The sequence below is a fragment of the Lissotriton helveticus genome, chromosome 4_1 (genome assembly GCF_964261635.1).
Source record: "Lissotriton helveticus chromosome 4_1, aLisHel1.1, whole genome shotgun sequence".
Taxonomy (NCBI): domain Eukaryota; kingdom Metazoa; phylum Chordata; class Amphibia; order Caudata; family Salamandridae; genus Lissotriton; species Lissotriton helveticus.
Genome location: NC_136063.1, coordinates 1,668,501,545 through 1,668,527,321, shown reverse-complemented (window position 1 = coordinate 1,668,527,321; position 25,777 = coordinate 1,668,501,545).

Sequence of the window (25,777 nt, the reverse complement as noted above, 5' to 3'; positions counted from 1 at the left end):
CGGATCGTGGATCTTAAGGGCGGCGTTGGAACACTGGGATGTCCGGCGATTCGTGGATCTTCCTTAAATACTTCGCCACTGCACCGGTGGACGAGCTTGGAGCTTGCGGTGACCCGCGGTGTGAGAGCAGCTGGGCCTCGTGCGACCAATGCGGTGATGGGCTTGTCGGTGGAGAAGGCAATCGCCTCGAAGGATCAGCTGCGTCGGTCAGCGGCGGTGCGAGCGGCTGCCTCCAACCACCTCGTCCTTGATTGATGGTCGTAGTGAACGAAGAGGTTTGTCTCTCATTTGGCCCTCTGCAGGTCCGATTAAGGAGAACATACATCGGTGGAAAAGCTGAGAAGAGGGCAGCCAGGACGGTCAGGGCGAACTTTCAGCAGGCGGCGGTGGCGCTCCGGGGAGCAGCGAGACGTCAGGACGGAAACAGCGTTACTGGTGTACATAAAGTTAAGTTGGGAGCAGAACAGCTGTGGGGGCTTGGGGCGAGTAATGAGCACTAGGGCTAGAAATGTGCCTTGTAGCGCTCGTAATTACCTTGGGGTGCTGTTGGGTTGGCTCACGCGCATAAGAAGAGGACATAAAGTGCCGCTACTATCCTTGGTTGGACATGACTCATGTATGTTGCTGGTGTTTCCGAGAGGCTGTAAATTCGGGGGCATGGCGGATCAGATCGCATGTGGGCCCCCAAAGTCTTTAGGGTCACAGTTCACCGGGAGATAACGATGTTGATGTACATTCAGAATGAGCTGTAGCGGTACCTGTGTGGTGCGGTGTGAGAGGGCGCGCAAGCCAGCTCCCCGGGGGACGCTGCGAATCAATTACTGCCTTCTGAATTCAAGGTTGGCTGCAGGGGATACACAGATGGCAGTGAAATTTTCCCTAATAAGACCCCGGTAATAGAAGAGAGCTGTCAAATTCATTTTACATGAAAACAATTAATTTCCTCTTTATATGGCCCTTTTTTTATCACACCTCCGAAAAGATAGTGTGTGTAGCAGTAATTCTGTTTCTTGGATAGACATGCATCTGAAAAATATGGGCAATTAAAGTGAGGTGCGTGTTAGCTGCACTACATAGCTGGGGTAAAGTAATAAACGAACAGGATTACTATTCCGTTTGTGAATTGTTTAAGGTAATTGACTTAACCTAGAGAGGGTTCGCCTGGGACAATTTCAGTAATTGCACCATTTAGGAAAGTCCTGGACTAGGGGCTATCAAAGGTTTCACAGGCCAGGTAACGATCGGAGCCCACCCTTGGGGGAGGGAGATGGAATAATAAGCAATGGTCAGTGGATTGTCATAAGGATCAAAACTTTTTAAGGAGAAAATATGCACGTGTCGGTACTCAGTACTCACTAGGGTAGAGTACTGTCCTTTTGCGAATAAGTGTCTGTTCGCTACAATTGAATGTGAATGTTTTGCACTCCTGCTAAGACGCCTCCTCTAAATTCAACTAAAAGACATGCCGGTAAATGGTGCTAGAATAGACCTGACCATTTACAGTGTGGATAGAGTGGGCCGCTTTTAAAGGCAGTGCTGGCAGGATGCTTTAGTTTGTCATGCGGTTGGTAACACATGATCTGATAACACCAATGAGTGGAATTAGCTGACAAAAATGGGGAAAAGTTAATTCTAAAGGGCTGTGCTGCAATTGCTAACGGAGACAAATGTTTTGTTTAATGGCAGATAGGTCCAAAAAGTTGGCAGAATGCCTCTGAACACTATGTATTGCTATATTTAACTACTGAATAGGCAAACTAAAATGCAGTTTCTTTACAGCACTAGGCTCATGCTTTCAATGGTGCAACAGGTGCAGTGACACAGGGGCCCAAAGTTCTAGGAACCCCTCTAAACACCTAATATTGCTATATTTTGCTACTGAACAGGCAGTTACAAGTACTGGTATCTTGCAGACAACAGGGTCATGAGTTGAATGGTGCAGTAGGTGCAGTGGCGCCAAGTCAAAAGTTGTCAGAATCCCTCTAAACATTTAAGGTTGCTATTACATAGGTAGTGGTGTTCCTATGCGTTCGTATAAGTTAAAAAACAGGATTCTGTACTAAATACGCAATTTAAAATAATCTGACAAGTGTGTTCATTCTGGGGAGGAGCCAAGATGGCGACCGAGATGGCTGCGTAAACGCTCTGCTCCGTGAGCCTTCTCACCCCGCGCATACATCCTGGCACTTATCCTGGGCCGTAACGGCATATTTATGTAGGCGAAGCACAGTCTTCACTTACCGTTTGCTCCTGAGGCTTCTGCTTGCTGCGACCCGTTGAAATGTCCCCGAATGTTTTGCGGCCTTCACGGAGCTGGGACCGGGGCCTCGAGTGCGAAGAGTGGCCGGCCGCGACTGTAACAACAGCTGCCTCTGGTGATGGTGAGGAGTCGGCAGGAGGGAACTGACAACCTGCTGGCAGATGGCGACAGTGCCGACCCAGCCCAACTTGCGGAGAACCAGGTTGGGAGTGCGATACAGCTGGGTCGAGGGGTGTGCATGATACTTGGCCCCCACTCCGGTGTTGTATCCGGGCACACTAACGACTTTTCCCGGTGTCAGCGTGTGGCCCCCAGGGAGCGGCGGAGTTTTTAGCCTTTTGGTGACTCTCCGTTGAGAAACCTGCCTTGACTTTTGAGATTCCCGTTGTGAATCCTGTCCCTCCCCGGTGTGGGGCCCGGTCCCAAAGTGAGGTGGAGAAAGACGAGGCTGGATCAGCTAAGATGGTGGACAGCAACCTCTTACGCTCACCTCATCCGGGCGGAGAATCCGTTGTGTGGGAGAGTCCTGGGGTCTGGCACCACGAGAAAGAGCCCACGTCCAGAGATATATTGGCTGCGTTAACAACCCTGTATACGACCCTGAGCCGGGACGCCTGGGATCTGGGAAGAAGGATGGCCGCCATTGTTGTCCTGCCGCTCCACATGGGCACGATTCAATCTCAAGGAAGCGCTGATTTGCCCGCCTCTGTGTCAGTTCCAAACGTCCCAGCTGCGCCTCCGTTCGTGGAGACGCCGACAGACCCGGTCCGTGATACCGCTTTGGATTACCCTGTTGTATGTGTGAGTGACTCGTCGGGGCACTTATCTGTACGGCGGCTGAAGACACGACATCGATCGATAGTTTGGGCTGCACCGGCGGCGTTTCAACGATTACTGGATTGTGAGACTCTCTCTTCTTGGCTGGTGAAACTGTATTGGGGCTGGGGGATGTTTCCGGACTCGCTACTGACACTGACAGACTTCCGCCATGCATATTCGGCTGGGTTTTGGGGGCTACGGTCCCATGGAGTAATGGCGCTGCCCGGTCCGCCCGGATCAATTGGATCCTCCGCACGGCTCTGTATGCCGCTTGATGACTGGCTGCATGTGGGTACTATTGATAGAAAAGGCCAGGGGTGATACCGTTTGGGACGTGGAGGAACGCATTGTTGGCTGACGGTGTTTAGGGGGACACTCAACGGGGATGTTATTGATTGAATTGATAATTCTTGCCTACTGTGGCTATTCTGACCTTGATATTATGATGCTTATAGTGCGCGATGGGTGAGGGGGGGGCAGGTGGTCTGATCGAGGGCCCTTCTCCCCTTTTTTCCCTTCTTTTATTATTCTATATTTTGGGTTCTCCTTTAGGGCGATAGGCACGCTGCTGGGGGGGGGGGGTAGGCCGTAGCCTTCTGCAGGGGTGCAGGCTGGGGGGTAGGGGGAAGGGGGTTGTTTATTTGTTCTTTCTTTGTCTCCATGGCCCTTTGTCTTTTCTTCTTTATGGTGTTGTCGTTTTTCATGTTTCCTACAGTCTGTCTTGTTTTAGGGGCTGGGGTGCAGTTTGACACGTCCTGTATGTGTTGTTTACATTTATCCTGACTCGTATGCCTTGCCCCCCATGTCTTTAAGACTGTTCGCACTCTTTGCAGATTTCTGTTTCATGTTGCTATTGTAGGACCATGTATTACCGTATGGCAATTATCCTGCTATTTTTTCCTTTTTATTTTTCTTCACTGTAAAATGAACCCTATTGAATCCTGATTATCGCGCTGTATGCTTGAATACGAGTTATATCCTGGAAACGTATCTGACCCCGAATTACGGGTTGCTGTATTTCTCTGTATTGCTTTGCTGAATTTCCGAATTGACTAGCGGCCGGCCGGAAGGGTTGTAGGCCCATGCTTGTATTTCTGTGAAGTGATAATAAAGGTTCTAAAAAAAAACAAAAAAAAAGTGTGTTCATTCTGCTCTCTTAAGACGCGAGCGTAGCTATTCCTTTTGGATCAATTCACAGAACGTGCTGCGCAAAGTTTCAGGATGCGGCGCATATTGCACAATAATGTATCCAAAGAACACATAATGTAGTCTTCTGCTGCGGCACAACTTCACCGGCTACCACAGTGGGTTATATAAAGTAAAACAATGGTTAGGTGTAGCCGTTAGAGTGAGTCATCCTGTAGGCCAATGATAAACATCTTGCATCCACGTAATGCTCAAAGAGTGTGATGCAAAAGCACTGCCGATAGCCCTGATGAGAAATGCACAGCGTAATGTTTATGGTCCTCTTCTTTTATCGGTGTCCTAACTTTGCCAGGATTCTTTCCCTTTAACTATTGAGATCCTGTAGCACTTTGGTATGTGATATCACCGAGATTATAATAGATTGAGTCAAGGAGGACCATTGAAATGATAAGTTCCCCGCCTTCCTCATGCGGGTGTAAGAAGGTGGTAGGGCAGATATATACTATTAAGCATGAGCGCAAAATCCGTTACGCTTGTGGATTTTGCGAATTTTCGGTAAATTCACGATCCGCGAACTCCCGTGAATTTACCGCGAATTCGCAAATCCGCGAGCGGCGGATTCTGAGGGCAAAAGTTCAAGCCTTGCTGGCCTGTTGTAACTATTTTACGATGGCGCCGGCAAGCTGCCAGCGCCATCCTAAAATAGTTACTAAATTAGCTTCAACAGGAAGCACTAATAGATAAAATAAAGCAGGTGCTCGTGCATCTGCTTTATTTTATCTATTCGAGGAGTGCCTTCTTCCCAAATATACCATCGAAAATCAGCTGTGATGCTGGACAGAGGCCTTTGCATCCTTGACTTTCACGAGCGCAATCCTCGTGCTGTTCCTGTGGCCAGGAGCTTCTGTATCTTCATCTTATGCTCGGATCGGTCTCTGACCTTTAATACACACAAGAGGCATGTGCACTCGCATGGAAGCCCCGTCCGTTTGGCCCCGCCCACACACTCGCGGTGGGCACCGTCTTCCCGCCATTCACCCACTATGATAGCTCACTTTAGGGACCCCTGCGCCCTTCGGCGCGATTGCATAGTAACACACACTTGGTCGCTGTAGACAACTCTCTGGCACTTTAGGCAGCTGTAGAGTAGTAAAAGCACTATACATTTACCCAACGAGGTATGGCACAAAACGGTGGCGTCTTCTTGAATAAATATGAAGGGCAGGGTTCATTCTGGCACGATGGTCCTGGCACAAAAATTAAACCTCAACCGGAAGCACTTACAGATATCAATGAAGCATGTGCCCTAGTTAAAGCTTAAATTCAGTGACTCATTCATCGGCCCAAAAAACAATCGTGAGCGTTGTCAAGGCTGGGCAGATGTGCCTTCTTCCCAAATATACCATCGGAAATCAGCTGTGATGCTGGACAGAGGCCTTTGCATCCAATGACTTTCACGAGCGCAATCCTCGTGCTGTTCCTGTGGCCAGGAGCTTCTGTATCTTCATCTGCTGCTCTGATCGGTCTCTGACCTTTAATACACACAAGAGGCATGTGCACTCGCATGGAAGCCCCGCCCCAAATCCGCGGGTACGTGGATCCGCAAAATCCACCCATGCTTATATACTATGATGTTGATCTATGGGTTAGGGACTGTCATTTAGCCCCCCCCCCCCTTCTCATCAGTATGGAATTGCATTCTGCTGTGGATTGTTAGTTTATTGGATTTTAGAAACAACAACAGCAGCAAATCCCTGTGTTTGTTTCTCTTCTGAACTTTATGCAGTACTGAATGCAACGAATCTTAGGTGGCAATGACTTCCAGGGCTTGGCCACTTGGACCAAAAAAAAAAAAAAGTCCTCAAGTGGATTTCTTATTGATACCTGAGTTGAGAATCTGAGGTTCTACCTCTGAGCGAGGAGCCCTGTTTTTGTCTGCATTGCTTACATTTTGTTTGTAGTGTTACTCCTTTTCCTTGAGATGCTCTGTAGATGGTTCAGAATGCCTTAAACATTGATCTAGCCAGATCAGGGAGCCATTGAGGTGCTTGTGGAAGTGGCATCGTTTGTTCTTTGGGGAAATTATGTGAGCATAGTGTGAGAAGGTTGCCTGGCATATGCTGTCCACTATTCTAGGGGGCACATTGCACCAGTCCAAACAACCCTTATTGATGGTAGGTTAAAGACAACCTTATTAGAAAGCTATCCTAGTGGTAGCCGTGGAGAGCAGCCTTCAGGCTAAGTCTTGAAGGAATGTAGAGCAGCTTGTTTTACTAGTCTATAATCTCATGAATGAGTAAATGAAAAGAGAACCACAACAGGTGTATAACAAATATATGTATTTGTTCTAAACACATCCCTCTAGTCCCTTTATGAGGCTAGGGGCAAGAAATTACAGTCAGTAAACTTATTTAACACACAAGTAAATTAGCACAATATACGTTGAGCCCTAGGGGCGTACCAAACCATTTATCAAAAAAATGGTATAAGAACCACGACTGGCATACAGACAAGGCCTAGAGCCTGTAGAACTGCTGGGGCCACCAGGAATCACCCAAGGTAGTGACACATGGGGACCCACGCGAAGGAAAAACTTTTATCTCACAAGTTCATCTCATTTTAGAACTCTTATCAATGGCATCAACCGAACTGAAAGTTACAACAAGCGTGGGAACTTCTCCACGCTAATGACCTCTTTCTTGGGGTGCTGATACTCCAACATACCCTGGCCCCTGTTGTCATACCTTCAAAGTTGTCCCGGTGCCCAGTCGCGGCATCACATAGGCCGCGGTGGGACGGTGTCTAAAGCCCTAGGCTCCATGTGCTGGTAGTGTGCTTTGGTATTGACAGTAAGTAACCATAGAGGGGCGATGGCATTCACTGTGGCCTGCAGGCTTATTCTTAGGCAAGGTTATACTAATAGGCACCCCACGGTAGCATTGAGTTGAATGTGCTACATGTCACAAAATGATGCTATGCTGACCACTCGCAGCGGCGAGTTATGAGGGAAATGCATCTGGGGGTAATCTCAGCTAAGGCGTAGCACCTGAGGATGATGATGATTGCAGACACGTGTGGGGCAGCTTTCGTTAGGAAGCCAGAAAGCTTTACCTAACCATACAGCACATTGCACGGCATTTCACTGTGTATTGTCCTGAAGTAATCATGGATGGGCTATGGCATTCACTGGACTACAGGTCTAGGCTTTCATGAAGGTCATACTACCAGGCACCCTTATGGTAGCCCTAATGTAAATGTTCCGCAGGTGGCACAAGAGGGATGCTATGCGACACACTGGCGGTTGCAGGTTGGATGGGAATGCATCCGGGGGCAGACCTTAGCTAAGGCTTAGCGTGTGACAACAACATAGTACGTGCATGTGTACTGTATCTTTCGTCCGGAGGCCAGAAGCACTAATCGTCTGTGTTTGTTTTTATTTTATATCTGACCGGACCCATGGTTGATACCTGGGAAGGGCACCACTCCACAACTGCAGGAGCTGGACAGACAAGAGGATCGTTACACCTGGATCGGGAGTGTCAAAGAAAAGCATCAAGTGTGATGAGCGGCCATTTCAACGGTGAAAGCGGTGCCGGCGGGTAAAGGTACTACCCATGTACCATAATTGTAGTGTATGATGATCACTCATTTGGGTTGCCAGGGGCAGGGCAATGCATGTCAGGTGGATGCCGTCGCAGTTTGACCAGGAACACAAATCACGGAGGGGGCGTAACAACATAACCCTCGCTGGGAAATGGATACGGCTAGGTGGGCGCTTGGGCTCACAGGCTCCTTTTTTCATAAATAACTGCGTGGGGTTAGGAGGCTCCATGATAAGAAGGTAGGCTGGCGCAGGGCGTAGCCTAATAATGACAGTGTTGCATCAACAGCAATTAGCATGGATTGGATGTGGGAAGTGTTAAGTCCGGCGTACCGTGAGGCGGACACCGGGGCCAGGTGGCGGTACCGTGAAGGGGTGTTAAGTGCCTGCGTTAGACCCTGCAACTTGAACAGGATACTGAGGTAGGTTGGGTGTACACGTCTAGGGCCAGGATACCCCCGGTCACAGCAACTACAGGGACCCCAAGGATGTCCGTCCAGAGTGGGGAAGGGGAGGTACTCGATAGGCACACCCCACCACACTCGGTCATTATCTGACATGCGGGTAGCAACGATTGGGTTTAATTGGGCAAGGGGGTCCTGGTGGAAGGGATAATCGCGGGAGCAAGCAGGTTAGCAAATATAAAACCCAGACTGCACCATAGGGGGGCTCAGTTGTTTCCTAGGCTGCAGAAAAGGGAGGGTGGACTCTCTTAGTGCGCTGAATCACTCGGTAAAGAATCACTCGGTAAAGAGGATCAACACTTGGATTGAGGAATTATTGCAAACACCTCAATTGCAGTATATCCCACAGGGGTGCATCTGAGCGGGACAATTTAGATTAGCAGTCGGCTGACTAAAAGGGTTGGCAATTGTTGGAGGGGTTGTCTCTACTTGCAGGTTAGGGGGCCATTTGACAGAGTCAGGAAATGCCCTAGGGATAGGGAACAAACTAGCAGGGGTAGAGGGTTTTGATTAGGAAGATATGACCTTTCAGTGTAGGCGGTTGGGGGGGGCCAGATAGTCGGTCAACTATGCTGGCCTGTGGCGGTAAGGTCATAATCGGTGAGCAGCAATTTAAGGTCCTTAGGTGGGGGCGGCCCCATTCACGAAAGGGGTCGCCCAGGGGGAGGGGCCATTGGTCTCTCCCAGAACTTCAGGGGCAGGATATCCGCTTGCTTGGGTGCGGGGGAGGGGAGTCAACGCTTTCCTCAGGCTGGTAGCCACCCCACACATACACTATGCACTATAACGCTAAGGGCGCGAGTGTAAGGGCCCTCCTGTTATGGAAATGGAGTTCACGGAGCGCACGAGGGTAAACGGGCCCTTGTCGCGCATGTGCATCTCGGATGTGAGAGCGTAGCTAGGTAAAAGGATCTGACACCGGTTAGCGACCTTGCCGTAGGACCAGAAATTATTAAAATGCAAATTGATATCAGGATGTTAGATTCTGTTAGGAACCACGCTGTATTAGACATTTGTTAAGGTTAGCCCACCATACCTGTCTAACCTGGATGTAAATCTAATGTCTGAATTTTGCATTTAATAATTATGTGCCTTCCAAAGAATTCTGTTGTTGGTCTGATGAATGGGTAACTGTAGTATGCACGTTAAGGGGGGGGGTGGCCGGCATTTCAATCAGGGTTTAGAACAGGACAGAGCACTGAATCAGCCATTGTGCATATAATAGACGACACCCTGAATATACTAGAGAACAACAATTCGTGCTTACTCATCCTCCTAGACCTCTCATCAGCGTTTGACACAGTTAACCACAACACCCTCTTAAAGTACTAGAAAACAGAATGGTGCTGTCCGGGAAAGTGCTTTCTTGATTTGCTTCCTTCCTACAGAATCACTCACAACGCATCAAAATTGTCAAAATTGTCAACTCATTCTCTGACTCCTCACCAGTAAGATGTGGAGTCCCCCAAGGGTCGACCATCTCCCCCACACTCTTTAATCTATGTATTGAACCACTAACTGAAATCCTCAACCAATCAAACATTGCATACCACATGTATGCAGATGACACACAACTATACTTAAATATATCCTCCCCAGAAGACGTAATTCAACTACATAACTGTGCGCAAACAACACGAACAACTAATGGTGCTTTTAGTAGGACTTTATTCCAATAAGTGCCAGAAGAGGTACAACTATCAGTCCAATGTTCTTTTTCTCCTTGGACTTGGTCACCCTTTTGTTAATGCGGTTCTTGCGGGGGTCCTCTTCAGTTCATGTGGTAGCAAGTGCTCCTCCATGCGAAAAGAAACAACAAAACAAACAAAAAAACAATTAGGGAGTCGTCCGGCCTAGACCAATGATAGAAGGGAGAAGGAGTGCAGGGGAGATATCACGCTTTGTCAGTGACTGTAGTGGCATGCGACGCAGCGTAACTTCAGCTATCTCGAGCACATAGCAGTTTACTAGCGGTCACACCACCTTGGGCAACCCCCTCCGGTCTTTCCCGAGAAGCGGCTTTGAGCTCGCAGTTCCCTTCCCCAGATGCCTTTGAGGCGCACCCGTACATGAGAAAGCCAAGCTCCTCCAGTAGAGTGGCTGGGCAACTCGCGGTCTCAGAAAGTGTCTGATCCCCTCTTTGCCTCCGCTACGGGGTTCTCGGTGCTCGTCTCCGCTGGAGGTGTAGACTCCGCCTTCAGGAATGAACCAGATACCTCGTTCTCTCTGGAGATCGCCATCTGTTCTTTCTCTGGTTGATAGCTCACGGTCGAACCTGGCATCTCTCAGGGGTTTCTGACAAGAGCACTCCGAATTTGAATTAGTTCCCGTCAGAAGCCCTACGTCCATTGGGGCATGTGACCATGTCACATGGGCGGAAGTGTCTTCCGTCACTACAGGATCCTTAAAGAGCCATGCTGGTTTCCCATCGCTGACACTGAAGAGGACTGAAAATAGAGGATTGGAGAGATAAAGGGAGGAATAGTTTTTTGTCTTCCTCCTCTGGCGGGGTCCTGCTGGGCACCTCGCGACACATCCTATCCCCAGACTGAACTTGATCAGGGGAAAGGGGAACACAGGACAGGTAGTCAACATTCAAGATCGCTGAGACCTTGCAATGTCGGACCCCCCAAAGGAAAAAGGCTCCAACGAGAGGAACCACCGCAATACCCCTGGGTTGTTCCCCTTATTTCGGTGTACAAAAGGAAGTGGGTGCCCTCTAGGCAGTACCATAGCTTGTCAATGGCCGATTTGACGGCCAGACATTCGTTCTCCTCTACAGGGTAAGCCCGTTCTCGGGGGAAAAAGCTTGCGGCTGATATATAGCACAGGATGTTCAATACCATCAGGGGAGAATTGAGAGAACAGCACCTAGGCCCGTCTCGGATGCGTCTGTCTGCGGGATGAAATGCCTGGTAAAGTCGGGGGACCTCAAAACTGGGTTGCAGATGATGGCGTTTTTTAGTGTGTTGAGTGCTTGCAGTGCCAAGGGCGAGAGGTGTACGAGATCGCCAGGATTTACTTGTCTTTTTAGGAGGTCTGTTAAGAGAGATGCTGTCTCTGAGTAGTTGGGAATAAACCTCCGGTAGTTTCTGAGTAGCCCCAGGAAGGCCCTGACATCCCTTTTTGTAGAGGGAAACGGAATGTCTAAGATGGGTTTGACCTTTTCGACTTGTGGTTCTATGACCCCGTTCCCAAGGAGATAACCAAGATATCTGACTTTGTTAAAACCCACCCACGATTTCTTTTAGTTTATTTGAAGACCAGCTGTTTGAAGGGGCTTCAATACCAGGCTGCAATGGGGTAGGTTTTGTTCCCAGGTGGAGCTGTATATGATGATATGATGAGATAGCTAGGTAGGCTGAAGAGTAGGATTGGTGACTGTGGAGTATTCGGTTCATTAACCTCTGGAACGTCGCCGGAAGGCCGTGCAGACCAAAGGGCAATACGGTGAATTCATAAAGACCTGTTGGGGTGGAAAAGGCGTTTTTTCCTGTTCTTGAGGTCTGAGGGGAACTTGCCAATAATCCCTTTTGAGATATACTGCCCAGTCTTTGAATGAGCTCATCTTCCCGAGATAAGGGGCATGAGTCGAACTTTGACACTGTGTTGACAACACGAACGCTGATACAAAACCACACGGACCATCCGGTTTTGGCACACAGACGTTTGGTGAGGACCAGTTACTCTGGGAGGGTTTTATGACTCACATAGCCGGCATGCTTTTGGCCTCGTCCTCGATCGCCTTTTGTTGGGCTGCCAATATCCTATAGGGCCTTTCTTTTATGACTTTCCCGGGTTCTGTGGGGATGGTATGTTTGACCAGGGACCAATTATTTGCAGGGGCTGTAGGGGAACCCGAGGCGGCCTATAGGGGCTCTTCTTTTGGCAGACCTCATATTCCTGGCAAAACTTAGTAACATGGGCGAAGATGTCTCCCAGGAAGGTCAGAAAACAAAGAAGAGAAGGGGGACGACATAGGCTCTTTTCTTGTCCTCAGAGAGGTTCTCGTTAACCACTAGTTCTCCAAGCATGGTGCTATCCTTTGGGACCTCAGCAATAGCAACATGGGTGTTACTCGGGAGGGGTCCTAACCATTTTTTTTGTTGATGTGATAGGTTTGTGTTTTTTTTGGGGCGTTATTTGCACATCATAGATGGTAAGGCCTATCTTTTTAGTGGTTTGATAAGGTCCTTTTCATTTCGACTGACCTTATGAAGAGTGGAGGGCAAGTGAACCAGAACCTAGTCATGTACCTTTAAGTGACGCCACTTCTTCCCCTATCATAGAAAGTTTGTTGTCTAATCTGGGCTTTTTCCAGATTGGTGTCTGCAAAACGTTGTAGCTTTTGTAAAAGTGAGTGTAAAGCCTGGGTGTAATTAATGAAGGACCACGTTTTTTCATGTTTTTCTTGCTCCCAGGCCTCTTGATATTTCTAAGAGGGTACGTGTCTGTCTCCCATAAAGAAGTTCAAAAGGTGAGGAGCCTAGCCTGTTCTGGATTTGTCTCCTTATAACGAAGAGTGCTAGAGGGAGAAGCATGTCCCAGTCACGTCCTTCTACCGCTAGCATTTTTTTCAGGATTAGCTTTAAGACACCATTGTATCGTTCACACAGATCATCGGCTTGGGGGTGGTACAAGGTGGTCTTTTTGTGTGATATGCCCAGTGACTTACCTGGAAAACAAAGGGGGTCTCTTGGTCCATGAGTATTTTTTTCGGAAACTCCACCCATGAAAATAGTTTGATGATCTTGTCGCTAATGTTGGTAGAAGTGGGGGCCCTCAAGGGAAAGGCTTCTGGGTAGAGGGTGGTGTAATCCACAATCACCAATCCGTACTGGTTCCCCTTCTGGTACTGTGGTAAAGGGCCTATGAGGTCCATACCCACCCTCTTGAAGGGGTTCCGATTATTGGCAGGGGCTGTAGGGGAACTGGAGGTGGCCTATAGGGCCTCTTCTTTTGGCAGATGTCACATTCCTGGCAAAACTTAGTAACATGGGCGAAGATGCCTGGCCAATAGAAGTGCTGCAATATAGTTTTGTAGTGTAGTTCCTATTATCCCAATAGGCTCTGCGCATTGGAATAATATCTTCAATAGTATAGACGTAGGACAGAGGTTAACTGGGTCTTCTACTGACGATATTAGACTTAAGTTTTGTGTGCCAGCTAGCTCAGAGTTCACTAGAAACTTTCTCGAATAGGCGAGGAGGAGTTTAACCTCCCTGGATAGACAAGAAGGGATTTAGTTTCTGACAACCATAGAACATGACAACTTTGCTCTCCCTGATCAAGAGTATATCTCTAGAGTCGTGTGAAAACAAAAGACAGCTATTTTACTCAGTCAATACGTGCATACTTAGTTTCACCAGATTGCAGAGAAAAGGAGAGACGGGCGTTTTCAATAAAAGGTGTAATTCATTGATCAGTCTCTTTTCTCATACAAGAGAAATGAATCGCTACAATTGTAATACTTATATTTAAGTAAAGTGCATACAGTAAAAGCAGGATTATAAAATAATACTGTAAAAGCATTGATATGGTTTCTTAGCCATATGTTACTTTAAAATGGATAAAAGATATACATACATATATACATTGACTAATCGTACTCAACTGGTGCTTCTAACTACGCCTACCCCGGTGTACCTGACCTAAGCCTAATACATGGGAGGGAGTAAGTAGCAGTTTAAGTTAAGTTTGTTTTGCCAAGAGTCTGACTCAAGAATTCTCTGTAAGGGGTTAGTCAGTTCAGTACCTGGGATTTAGAAGGCAGGAGGGTTGGTATCTCTTTCTCAGGACTCGGTATCCCAGTTACCCGCGAGGGCAAGCTGGAAACGCTGGAGGCTGGATTCCTCGGCAAGAGGAAAGGCAGCGTTTTTCCTCAGTGCGTCAAAAAGGGAGGGGCAGCGTCCGTGGGCTCTCGCATCAGCTGGGCTCTCCGGCAAGTAGTCGCTGCTCCAAGCTCATCACCACCGTGTGTTTACTTAGGGCAGTGTCGGTATATTTATACCTGAGAGGTGCCGGGTTTGACGTAAGGATGGACATAAGACGTCAATCAGGATGTCATTAAGAACTGGTCGTTCTTACATTCTTTACAGGAGTTCTCGAACGAAATCAAAATAATAGCAGCGGGGATTTCCCAGGTTTGCTGGAGGCTTGGTTTGTTTAGAGAACTCGCTGTGCTTTCTAGGGGGCTGGAGGAATAGTGCTTGCTTAATGTGACAGCATGCGTTATGACTAATTTATGAAACTGGTTTATGTGCCGTTGTATGGATATTAGTGATTTATAACCGGACAAGGGTCAAAAATTGGAGTATCGATACAGGTCCCCAGATAAACACAATACACCCACTCCATGAATTCATGTCCATATTTACTAACCTAATCAATAGTAAACATAACTAATAGTGCATGTGTATACCGAACCACCCCAAAATAAAAAAAATTGCATTTGAAAATAGGCATATTCGAAATACACGAAAATGAGTATAGGTACTGTATGCATTCAAGCAGTGTAATCATTCAAAAAGGGATGCACAATTTATCTCAGCATGAATGATTTGCGAAAATAACACATGAAATGGCTCTTAATACAGAAGAAAAAAGTGCGAGACCACTCCATCACATATAAACACAATTACTTGTAAATACGCTAGAGGCTGAGGTAATGTATTGTCTCTAGAGTTCCTAAAAATAGAAGCTCTGTTCTCTAAGAATAGTTTTACTTTAAGCAGAAGATAAGTGCCAAAAAGTAAATATTTTGGATTTGGAAAAAAAGTTTTCGTTTTCAGGGGAAGAAGGAAAAATTGTCAGTAGCTTTGTTTTTAAAACCGAAGGCCAAATTCAGAGTTCAGGGAACGCTGTGTGCACGTTTGCTTATAGTCACTCTCTCTGTTCTGGTGAAAACATCATTTCAGACAGATTTTCAAAAAAACAGTTTACTGCCTCAGGTGAAAGTTCGACCAAGTTGGAAAATGTCGCTACCATGCAGTCGTGCGCATGTTCGCTTTCTGTGACGTTTTTGATCAGCATTGCTTACAGAAGGCCGTACCTGGTTGATGCTGCTTTCATCCTGTACTTCACTACCCTTCAATCGTAGTGGTGAAGTCTCCACGAATGCCGTCATCAGGATAGGTAGCCGCTGGGGACAGCACAATGCATGAGCCTTTACTGGACCCAACAAAGTATCTGCATCCAATAGTACTTCTGATTGTAGTGTAAGACATGTGTCCAACACGCATTCCTCGCCGCATAGAATGCATCTCAATACAGGTAAGACACAATTCTGCCATATGAGTCTGAGCGAAAGAAACCAGGTCATATTCAGATCTCTTAGCCGGGCTAATCCAAGGACTTTAGTTATGCGGTCCCGATAGCGTATAGCTAGGATCGTTTCTTCCATTGTTGCTGGAGTCTTGTCTGTGACACGGCTTGCCATAACGAAGCAGGAGTAGCAAAAATAAGATGCCTGCTACGAGTCCCAACAGGTGTGGAAGTCCGCCAAAGACAGAATGGATGAAATCGGGAAATATTCTCAGGACTGCTTTGAATGGAGTTAACAGTCCCGAAAAAGCGGTCTTAAATACACTCGCGATACCATTTGTATCAGAAATATTTAAGATTTCGCTTAGTATTTCTGCGAAGTGTAGGGGGCAATTTGTTGATAACAATGCATGTATCTCTCCCGTTGTCCTTGCAACTTGGAGATCATACGTTTCTTTTGATGACGTCAAGTGAACTGGCGTCTGTAGGAGCACAGTCTTCATTCTGCTTAAAGTATCAATTCGAATAGAAGAGATTTTCAAACTGGGCCAAATTTTTCCCTCCCTGTCTGGAGTGTCATTCGGAAACAATACTCGCTCACAGCAAGTGACCATGGAGCTCACGCTTACTAGATAAGGTTTTCCTGGCAGTAAGCCACAACATCTGTGATCTACAATTAGAATGTAACTCCCGTTAGAAAGTCTTCTAAAGAATGGTTCTATTTTTGTTGCAGGTGTGCCGAGCTGGTGACATGAAAGGTTATTCGAAGTCCCTTCACAGGCCCCATGTAAACTTATACCCTGACATAGAAGTATACCACTTAGTGATTTTTCACAATTATTACCACTAAGAAATACACTCTGTCCTGTATTACTATAACATGTGTGTGTATAAGGTAAGTTCCATGTTGACTTAATGTATCCTTTACCCAACCTTTCATACTGGCCTGCCTGTATATATTTCTGGCAGTATCGAAATTGGAAAGTCGTTATCGGAATAGTTATGATTCCGTGTATTATCCATTCAATGACAGGTCGTTCTGACATTGTCAATGGTAATCTCTCAAGTTTTTCAATGCTCAGAATTGTATGCTCTGCACCCTTTTGTGCCAAGCTGATTTGTGTATCAGTAAGGTTGAAGATACCGAATAATGACGTTGTGTTGATTAAACGCCAAGGCACGTAGCCTGAACGCAGATTTTGTAACGTCCAGCCAAGCTGTACAATAGAACGCAATTGGGACTGACCGTGTTGTAACATCAGTAAGTCTTGCTCTATTATATCGATTGCAGATGATACAATACTGTCCAGTGAATATATTCTGGAAGACAGAGTCATTAACCCATTGTCCACAACAGTAAGTGATTTTTCCAAATTAACATGGTCAATTTCCCGTATTTTCTCTGCTGTTTCGATTTGAGTTACTTTCCAAGCTTCGTTGTAAGCTGCATATATAGAGGCCGCTATGAAACGTTTTTGACGCTGTTTGCGTGGTCCCATAATGAAATCACGCAAGTCAGCACCTTCTTTAAGTAAAGTCAAGTGTTGCTTCATTTCTGCCAGTGTGGATGTTCGTAGCCATTCGAGGCAGAGTTTTCCTACACTGTATGTAGTTACAATCCCTGGATGTTGTCGCTGGGAGTATCTAGGGTCTGGCCTGGTTAATGTGAACCCCTGTTTTTTGTTCAGGAATCTATCTTGACAGTTATTTGTATCTGTGGGCCAGATCAACCATTTTTTCCAATCAGGATGTGTTCTGTTTTGGTTTAAAATATGGGATACGTCTATCTCATCATCTGTAGTGTTATGACTGTCAGGTGTTGGTTTTGGAATAGACGGTTTGTTTAAGTCAAAAAATGGATAGGACACTTGTTACCACTTATACCAAGAGAAATATATTGTGAAATATATTGTGAAACCCTCATAAGCGTTGTGTATAACGAGAAGCGGTATATCTTGTTCTCCGCCCCACACAAACGTTTTGGCAGCAATCATCGGGTTTGACAAAATTGTGTATTGCCTAGCCTCGCCCGAGGCTTTCTCTGGTTTTTTCGTGGCAGTCTCCAGAGATAAAAAATTCGAATAACCCCAACAGAAAAGGCACAAAAAGGGATAAAATAGTTTCCAACCGATTAAGATACTCTTTATTATTAGTATCGGTGGACAACTAGTTTAAAAAGAAGTTGGAATGCTCGCTGGAAAATTAGGAATCCATAGCATATATTAGTAGTATTGACAAAACGTCGACATGTTTCTGCTCTGTTGGCCCGTGGGTCTAAGAGCATTCGTCAGGACAAAAAACAACAATAAACAGAGATCTACCTATCACTATTTGTGATGTAGGGGGGTAGAGGTGTAATTTACAATCTTACCCTTACGTGGTTCTATGTAGTCACCTGTAAATTTTAAGAAAAAGAGGGTGGGGTCACTAGTGGCATTTTACCAAAGTGCGGTTAAAAAGAAGAAATGGAAAAACATTGTACCATTTTCATGCAAACTCAATTGTGGCATGCTGTTTTAGGAAATTGAGAACAATAGGGACATGTTGGCGAGTAAATGGTGGCGACTTAATGCGACATGTAAATTGCAAGGAATGTGACATACCTCTAAAGCAGGTGAACTTGAGTATGCGAACCTGACAGAGAAAACGGGGATGATAAGTGTTCGGCACATTTACGTAATGGTAAGAAAGTCCGTCATACCCCATGTGAGGTCTTACCTTAATTGTGTTTAGAAAAAGGTTCCCTCAGGAGGTCCCAGGCTATAACAGTATCAGAGAATCAAGGTATTAGTCACTCTGGTGCTATAAGTTGTAGATGAGCGAGGGCGGTGGAGGGACGACTTACCCGCAGCGGAAATGTGTTCCGCGTCTTGTGCTGGCTCTGCCTCCTGGACGCCAAGAGCACGTTTCCAATGGCGTTTTAACTACGCTAATCATAGAGATAGAAATGAGACTTTTGTATACAACCGAAGAACAGCTTCAAAAGTAATTATTAAAAAATTGTATGCCTAATAAGTAATTTATAGGTTATCTACATCATGGTCTCGTAATTATTAAGGCATTGAATCATAGAAATTTATATTTGAAAAATATATATCCTTTGTAAAGGATACGGACTGTACCTGTTCCTTAGGGAGTACATTTGTAGACGGGATGAACTTTGAAATATATATCCTTTGTAAAGGATACGGACTGTACCTGTTCCTTAGGGAGTACATTTGTAGACGGGATGAACTTAGAATCTCATAGGGTTATGAGTGTCAGAACACTAAGTGGACTCTAAATTTTCAGATTAACAAACTGCTAGTATCAGCGTGCGAAGTGGTGCCAGCAAATATCATCATTTAGACCATATTTATTCGTCTTAAGGCGGTCCACCCAGCGTTGTTCTTTTTCGTACAACACCTTTTCAACGTTGGGTGTATTGTCTTGAACTTTCTCTATAACTGTCCACTTCAGGTCTTCAATACTATGTTTTTGTTCGATGAAATGTGCACATAGTTTGGTTGTGTTCTTTTTTAAGCGTATGTTGCTTTTGTGCTCTCCTATGCGCAGTTTAACCTTTCTGCAGGTCATACCGATGTATTTTTTGTCACATGGACATGTGACCATGTAGATCACATGGGAGGAGTTGCAGTTGCTATGTTGTCGCTGGGTCCACGTGAATGTTGGTGACAATTGCAATGTTTTAGAAATGGATGTAGAAGTACAAGCTGTGCAAGAACCGCATGGGTAGTGGCCTGACACTGGAGCCATGTTTATGTTTCTGATCTGATTCGTTGGATTTTTCTGTTTTGGACGGGTATGAACCAGCATGTCACGTAGATTTTTTGTACGTCTATTTGCAAAACGGGGTTTTGGCCAGTTGAATTTGCCAGTGTTTACAATATGCCAATTCTTACTGATCAGTTTGTTGACCTGGTATGTTGCAGGGCCAAATGTGGTCACACAGGTTACGAGGTCCTTATTTTCAGTTTTTTCAAAAGATGTTAGAAGGTTTTCCCTCGGCTGGTTCTGGGCTCTTTTTTGGCATTTTAATATTGTGCTGTTTTTGTAGTGTCTTTGTTGTAATCTGATACTCAGGGCTCGTGATTGTGTTTGATAATCCTTTCTTTGACTGCAGTTCCTTTTTAAGCGCAAAAATTGGCTGTAAGGTAGGTTGTCTCTGAGCGGTTGAGGGTGATAACTTTTGTAGGACAACAAGCTATTTTTGGCAGTCGGTTTTCTAAAGGTTTTTGTCTCGATTTGGTTATTCTCTGAAAAGATCGTGAGGTCTAGGAAGTCAATACTTTCCTTGTCAGCTGTGTATGTGAATCTCAACCAGGGATCACGTGTGTTAAGCCAGTCGACAAAAGTTTTCAGGTCTTGGTTATTGAGCCAAATCAAGAAGACATCGTCTATATAACGTTTCCAGTAAATGATACTGGAAACGTATGGGTTGGCAGTTGTGAGTACATGATGAGTTTCAAAATTACTGACGTAGAGTCCAGCCACCGATGGCGCAAAGGCACTGCCCATAGAGGTCCCATGGCTCTGTAAAAACAATTGGTTTTCGAATTCAAAATAGTTTTCAGTAAGTGCCATCCGGCAGCATTCCAAAACAAAGTGTCTGGGTGTTCTGAAATCCCAGTTCTCCATGAAAAGTACGTCTTCCAACATTTCCAGAGTCTCTTTTTGGGGCAGACTCGTATATAGGGATTCAACATCTAATCCCACCAGGAGCATCTTGGTGGGGTCAAAGGTTAGATCTTTCAGCTGATTCAACAGATCTCGGGTGTCTTGTAAATAGGCTGGTGTTCTTTTGACAAGTGGTTGGAGGAATTTGTCCGCAAATTTAGATAGGGGTTCCAGTGCTGACCCTATCCCCGACACAATTGGACGGCCTGGAGGAGGTATTCTGTTTTTGTGTGTCTTGGGGAGGGAGTAGAAATAGGGGATCTTAGGGTTCTCAGTTACTAGGAAATCAGCCTCTTTTTTGCTTATCCAGCCATTTGTTTCGGCTTCATGAACCATGATGGCAATGATTGTCTGTAATCTTGGTGTTGGATCAATTGTGATTTTGGTGTAAAATTTCTCATCCGCCAATAGATCAAGACATTGATTCATATAGCCTTCTTTTCCGAGGATAACTATACCTCCACCCTTATCCGCGGGTTTTATGACGATATTCTCATTTGTCTGGAGTTCTTCCAAAGCGATTCTTTCTGATCTCGTTAAGTTCTGGAAGGGTCTTCGCACATTAGTTGCCAAGTTATCAATTCCAGTTAGGACCGCTTGTTCGAAGGCTAGTATTTCTACTGGTACCATGTTTGTCGGTGGGCTGTAGTTTGATTTTTTGCGGAGGTTCGTGTCTCCTAGATCAGAAGTTACTGGCGACTCCCCAAAGTGTGCTTTTAACTTGAGAGAACGACAAAACTCTGATAGTTCACTCTTGAGTCGGAACAAATCAAGGTTGGGGGTAGGGACATATCCAAGTCCTTTGTTCAGGACATTTTTTTGGTCTACCGAAAGGGTCACTGGGCTTAGGTTCACTATCAGTGACTCGTTTTGCTGGTCCCTGGCTTTGTCGAGGTCATGCTCCTTGTCTGAACATTTGGCTGTTGGTCTTGCCATGTTATGCCTCTTCTCCTTCCTCTTTGGTTTTGGCCCCTCAATAAAAAAGGATCTTGGTTCTGATTATTTGACCCTTGACGATTGAGCCGCTAAGATCTCGCTTATGTCGCTAAGCGAGATCTTAGCGGCTCAATCGCTAATTCAGAACCCAGACTTTGTACAAGTATTAGCACAGACTGATGATTGGGATAATCTAACAGCAAAAAAACAGGAACAAATAAAAGTTGCTATCCACGGTATAATAATGACTGAATATTTGCGTTCTAAAATAGCACCACGAGGATTGTGGATCACGAATGCGCCAAGAATTTTTTTACACGACCTGGCATTCAGACGTGATTGGTCGGCAATTTCGTGGAAGTGCACCCTTGATTATCTAGTGTTAATAGTCAAAACGGCCAAAAGACTCTCAGATGAACTTCTAACCCAGATAGAAGCCTGTGAAGTAGAACTAAAGAAAGGCATACAACCTGCAGTGTACAAAAAAAGACTTGAAGAGCTTAACAAGGATATATCAGAAAGTGAGGAGTTCCTGATGCAAAGTAAATTACAAAAACTAAGTAAAGACATTAAGAAATTCAGTCATGAAAAAATGCATCCCTATACCAACAAAGATTACAAGTCATCAGCTTCAAGAACAGATAACGACTCAGATGGCTGGGATTCCTCAGGAGGATCCGACACAGGGTCCGATGACTCTAATAGTCGACGAGGCAGAGGGCAATACCGGTCCAGACCACAAAGAAGAGGCAATAGATGGCCTAAACAACACTTTATGGGCCCCCCAATGCCATTCTTTCAGCCATATATGCAACCATATGCGGGTTGGATGAATCCTTACAATCAAGGTCCGGAACAAATGCAAAACTTCATGGGGATACCTCAACAAGGGTCAAATAATCAGAACCAAGATCCTTTTTTATTGAGGGGCCAAAACCAAAGAGGAAGGAGAAGAGGCATAACATGGCAAGACCAACAGCCAAATGTTCAGACAAGGAGCATGACCTCGACAAAGCCAGGGACCAGCAAAACGAGTCACTGATAGTGAACCTAAGCCCAGTGACCCTTTCGGTAGACCAAAAAAATGTCCTGAACAAAGGACTTGGATATGTCCCTACCCCCAACCTTGATTTGTTCCGACTCAAGAGTGAACTATCAGAGTTTTGTCGTTCTCTCAAGTTAAAAGCACACTTTGGGGAGTCGCCAGTAACTTCTGATCTAGGAGACACGAACCTCCGCAAAAAATCAAACTACAGCCCACCGACAAACATGGTACCAGTAGAAATACTAGCCTTCGAACAAGCGGTCCTAACTGGAATTGATAACTTGGCAACTAATGTGCGAAGACCCTTCCAGAACTTAACGAGATCAGAAAGAATCGCTTTGGAAGAACTCCAGACAAATGAGAATATCGTCATAAAACCCGCGGATAAGGGTGGAGGTATAGTTATCCTCGGAAAAGAAGGCTATATGAATCAATGTCTTGATCTATTGGCGGATGAGAAATTTTACACCAAAATCACAATTGATCCAACACCAAGATTACAGACAATCATTGCCATCATGGTTCATGAAGCCGAAACAAATGGCTGGATAAGCAAAAAAGAGGCTGATTTCCTAGTAACTGAGAACCCTAAGATCCCCTATTTCTACTCCCTCCCCAAGACACACAAAAACAGAATACCTCCTCCAGGCCGTCCAATTGTGTCGGGGATAGGGTCAGCACTGGAACCCCTATCTAAATTTGCGGACAAATTCCTCCAACCACTTGTCAAAAGAACACCAGCCTATTTACAAGACACCCGAGATCTGTTGAATCAGCTGAAAGATCTAACCTTTGACCCCACCAAGATGCTCCTGGTGGGATTAGATGTTGAATCCCTATATACGAGTCTGCCCCAAAAAGAGACTCTGGAAATGTTGGAAGACGTACTTTTCATGGAGAACTGGGATTTCAGAACACCCAGACACTTTGTTTTGGAATGCTGCCGGATGGCACTTACTGAAAACTATTTTGAATTCAAAAACCAATTGTTTTTACAGAGCCATGGGACCTCTATGGGCAGTGCCTTTGCGCCATCGGTGGCTGGACTCTACGTCAGTAATTTTGAAACTCATCATGTACTCACAACTGCCAACCCATACGTTTCCAGTATCATTTACTGGAAACGTTATATAGACGATGTCTTCTTGATTTGGCTCAATAACCAAGACCTGAAAACTTTTGTCGACTGGCTTAACACACGTGATCCCTGGTTGAGATTCACATACACAGCTGACAAGGAAAGTATTGACTTCCTAGACCTCACGATCTTTTCAGAGAATAACCAAATCGAGACAAAAACCTTTAGAAAACCGACTGCCAAAAATAGCTTGTTGTCCTACAAAAGTTATCACCCTCAACCGCTCAGAGACAACCTACCTTACAGCCAATTTTTGCGCTTAAAAAGGAACTGCAGTCAAAGAAAGGATTATCAAACACAATCACGAGCCCTGAGTATCAGATTACAACAAAGACACTACAAAAACAGCACAATATTAAAATGCCAAAAAAGAGCCCAGAACCAGCCGAGGGAAAACCTTCTAACATCTTTTGAAAAAACTGAAAATAAGGACCTCGTAACCTGTGTGACCACATTTGGCCCTGCAACATACCAGGTCAACAAACTGATCAGTAAGAATTGGCATATTGTAAACACTGGCAAATTCAACTGGCCAAAACCCCGTTTTGCAAATAGACGTACAAAAAATCTACGTGACATGCTGGTTCATACCCGTCCAAAACAGAAAAATCCAACGAATCAGATCAGAAACATAAACATGGCTCCAGTGTCAGGCCACTACCCATGCGGTTCTTGCACAGCTTGTACTTCTACATCCATTTCTAAAACATTGCAATTGTCACCAACATTCACGTGGACCCAGCGACAACATAGCAACTGCAACTCCTCCCATGTGATCTACATGGTCACATGTCCATGTGACAAAAAATACATCGGTATGACCTGCAGAAAGGTTAAACTGCGCATAGGAGAGCACAAAAGCAACATACGCTTAAAAAAGAACACAACCAAACTATGTGCACATTTCATCGAACAAAAACATAGTATTGAAGACCTGAAGTGGACAGTTATAGAGAAAGTTCAAGACAATACACCCAACGTTGAAAAGGTGTTGTACGAAAAAGAACAACGCTGGGTGGACCGCCTTAAGACGAATAAATATGGTCTAAATGATGATATTTGCTGGCACCACTTCGCACGCTGATACTAGCAGTTTGTTAATCTGAAAATTTAGAGTCCACTTAGTGTTCTGACACTCATAACCCTATGAGATTCTAAGTTCATCCCGTCTACAAATGTACTCCCTAAGGAACAGGTACAGTCCGTATCCTTTACAAAGGATATATATTTCAAAGTTCATCCCGTCTACAAATGTACTCCCTAAGGAACAGGTACAGTCCGTATCCTTTACAAAGGATATATATTTTTCAAATATAAATTTCTATGATTCAATGCCTTAATAATTACGAGACCATGATGTAGATAACCTATAAATTACTTATTAGGCATACAATTTTTTAATAATTACTTTTGAAGCTGTTCTTCGGTTGTATACAAAAGTCTCATTTCTATCTCTATGATTAGCGTAGTTAAAACGCCATTGGAAACGTGCTCTTGGCGTCCAGGAGGCAGAGCCAGCACAAGACGCGGAACACATTTCCGCTGCGGGTAAGTCGTCCCTCCACCGCCCTCGCTCATCTACAACTTATAGCACCAGAGTGACTAATACCTTGATTCTCTGATACTGTTATAGCCTGGGACCTCCTGAGGGAACCTTTTTCTAAACACAATTAAGGTAAGACCTCACATGGGGTATGACGGACTTTCTTACCATTACGTAAATGTGCCGAACACTTATCATCCCCGTTTTCTCTGTCAGGTTCGCATACTCAAGTTCACCTGATTTAGAGGTATGTCACATTCCTTGCAATTTACATGTCGCATTAAGTCGCCACCATTTACTCGCCAACATGTCCCTATTGTTCTCAATTTCCTAAAACAGCATGCCACAATTGAGCTTGCATGAAAATGGTACAATGTTTTTCCATTTCTTCTTTTTAACCGCACTTTGGTAAAATGCCACTAGTGACCCCACCCTCTTTTTCTTAAAATTTACAGGTGACTACATAAAACCACGTAAGGGTAAGATTGTAAATTACACCTCTACCCCCCTACATCACAAATAGTGATAGGTAGATCTCTGTTTATTGTTGTTTTTTGTCCTGACGAATGCTCTTAGACCCACGGGCCAACAGAGCAGAAACGTTTCGTCGTTTTGTCAATACTACTAATATATGCTATGGATTCCTAATTTTCCAGCGAGCATACCAACTTCTTTTTAAACTAGTTGTCCACCGATACTAATAATAAAGAGTATCTTAATCGGTTGGAAACTATTTTATCCCTTTTTGTGCCTTTTCTGTTGGGGTTATTCGAATTTTTTATCTCTGGAGACTGCCACGAAAAAACCAGAGAAAGCCTCGGGCGAGGCTAGGCAATACACAATTTTGTCAAACCCGATGATTGCTGCCAAAACGTTTGTGTGGGG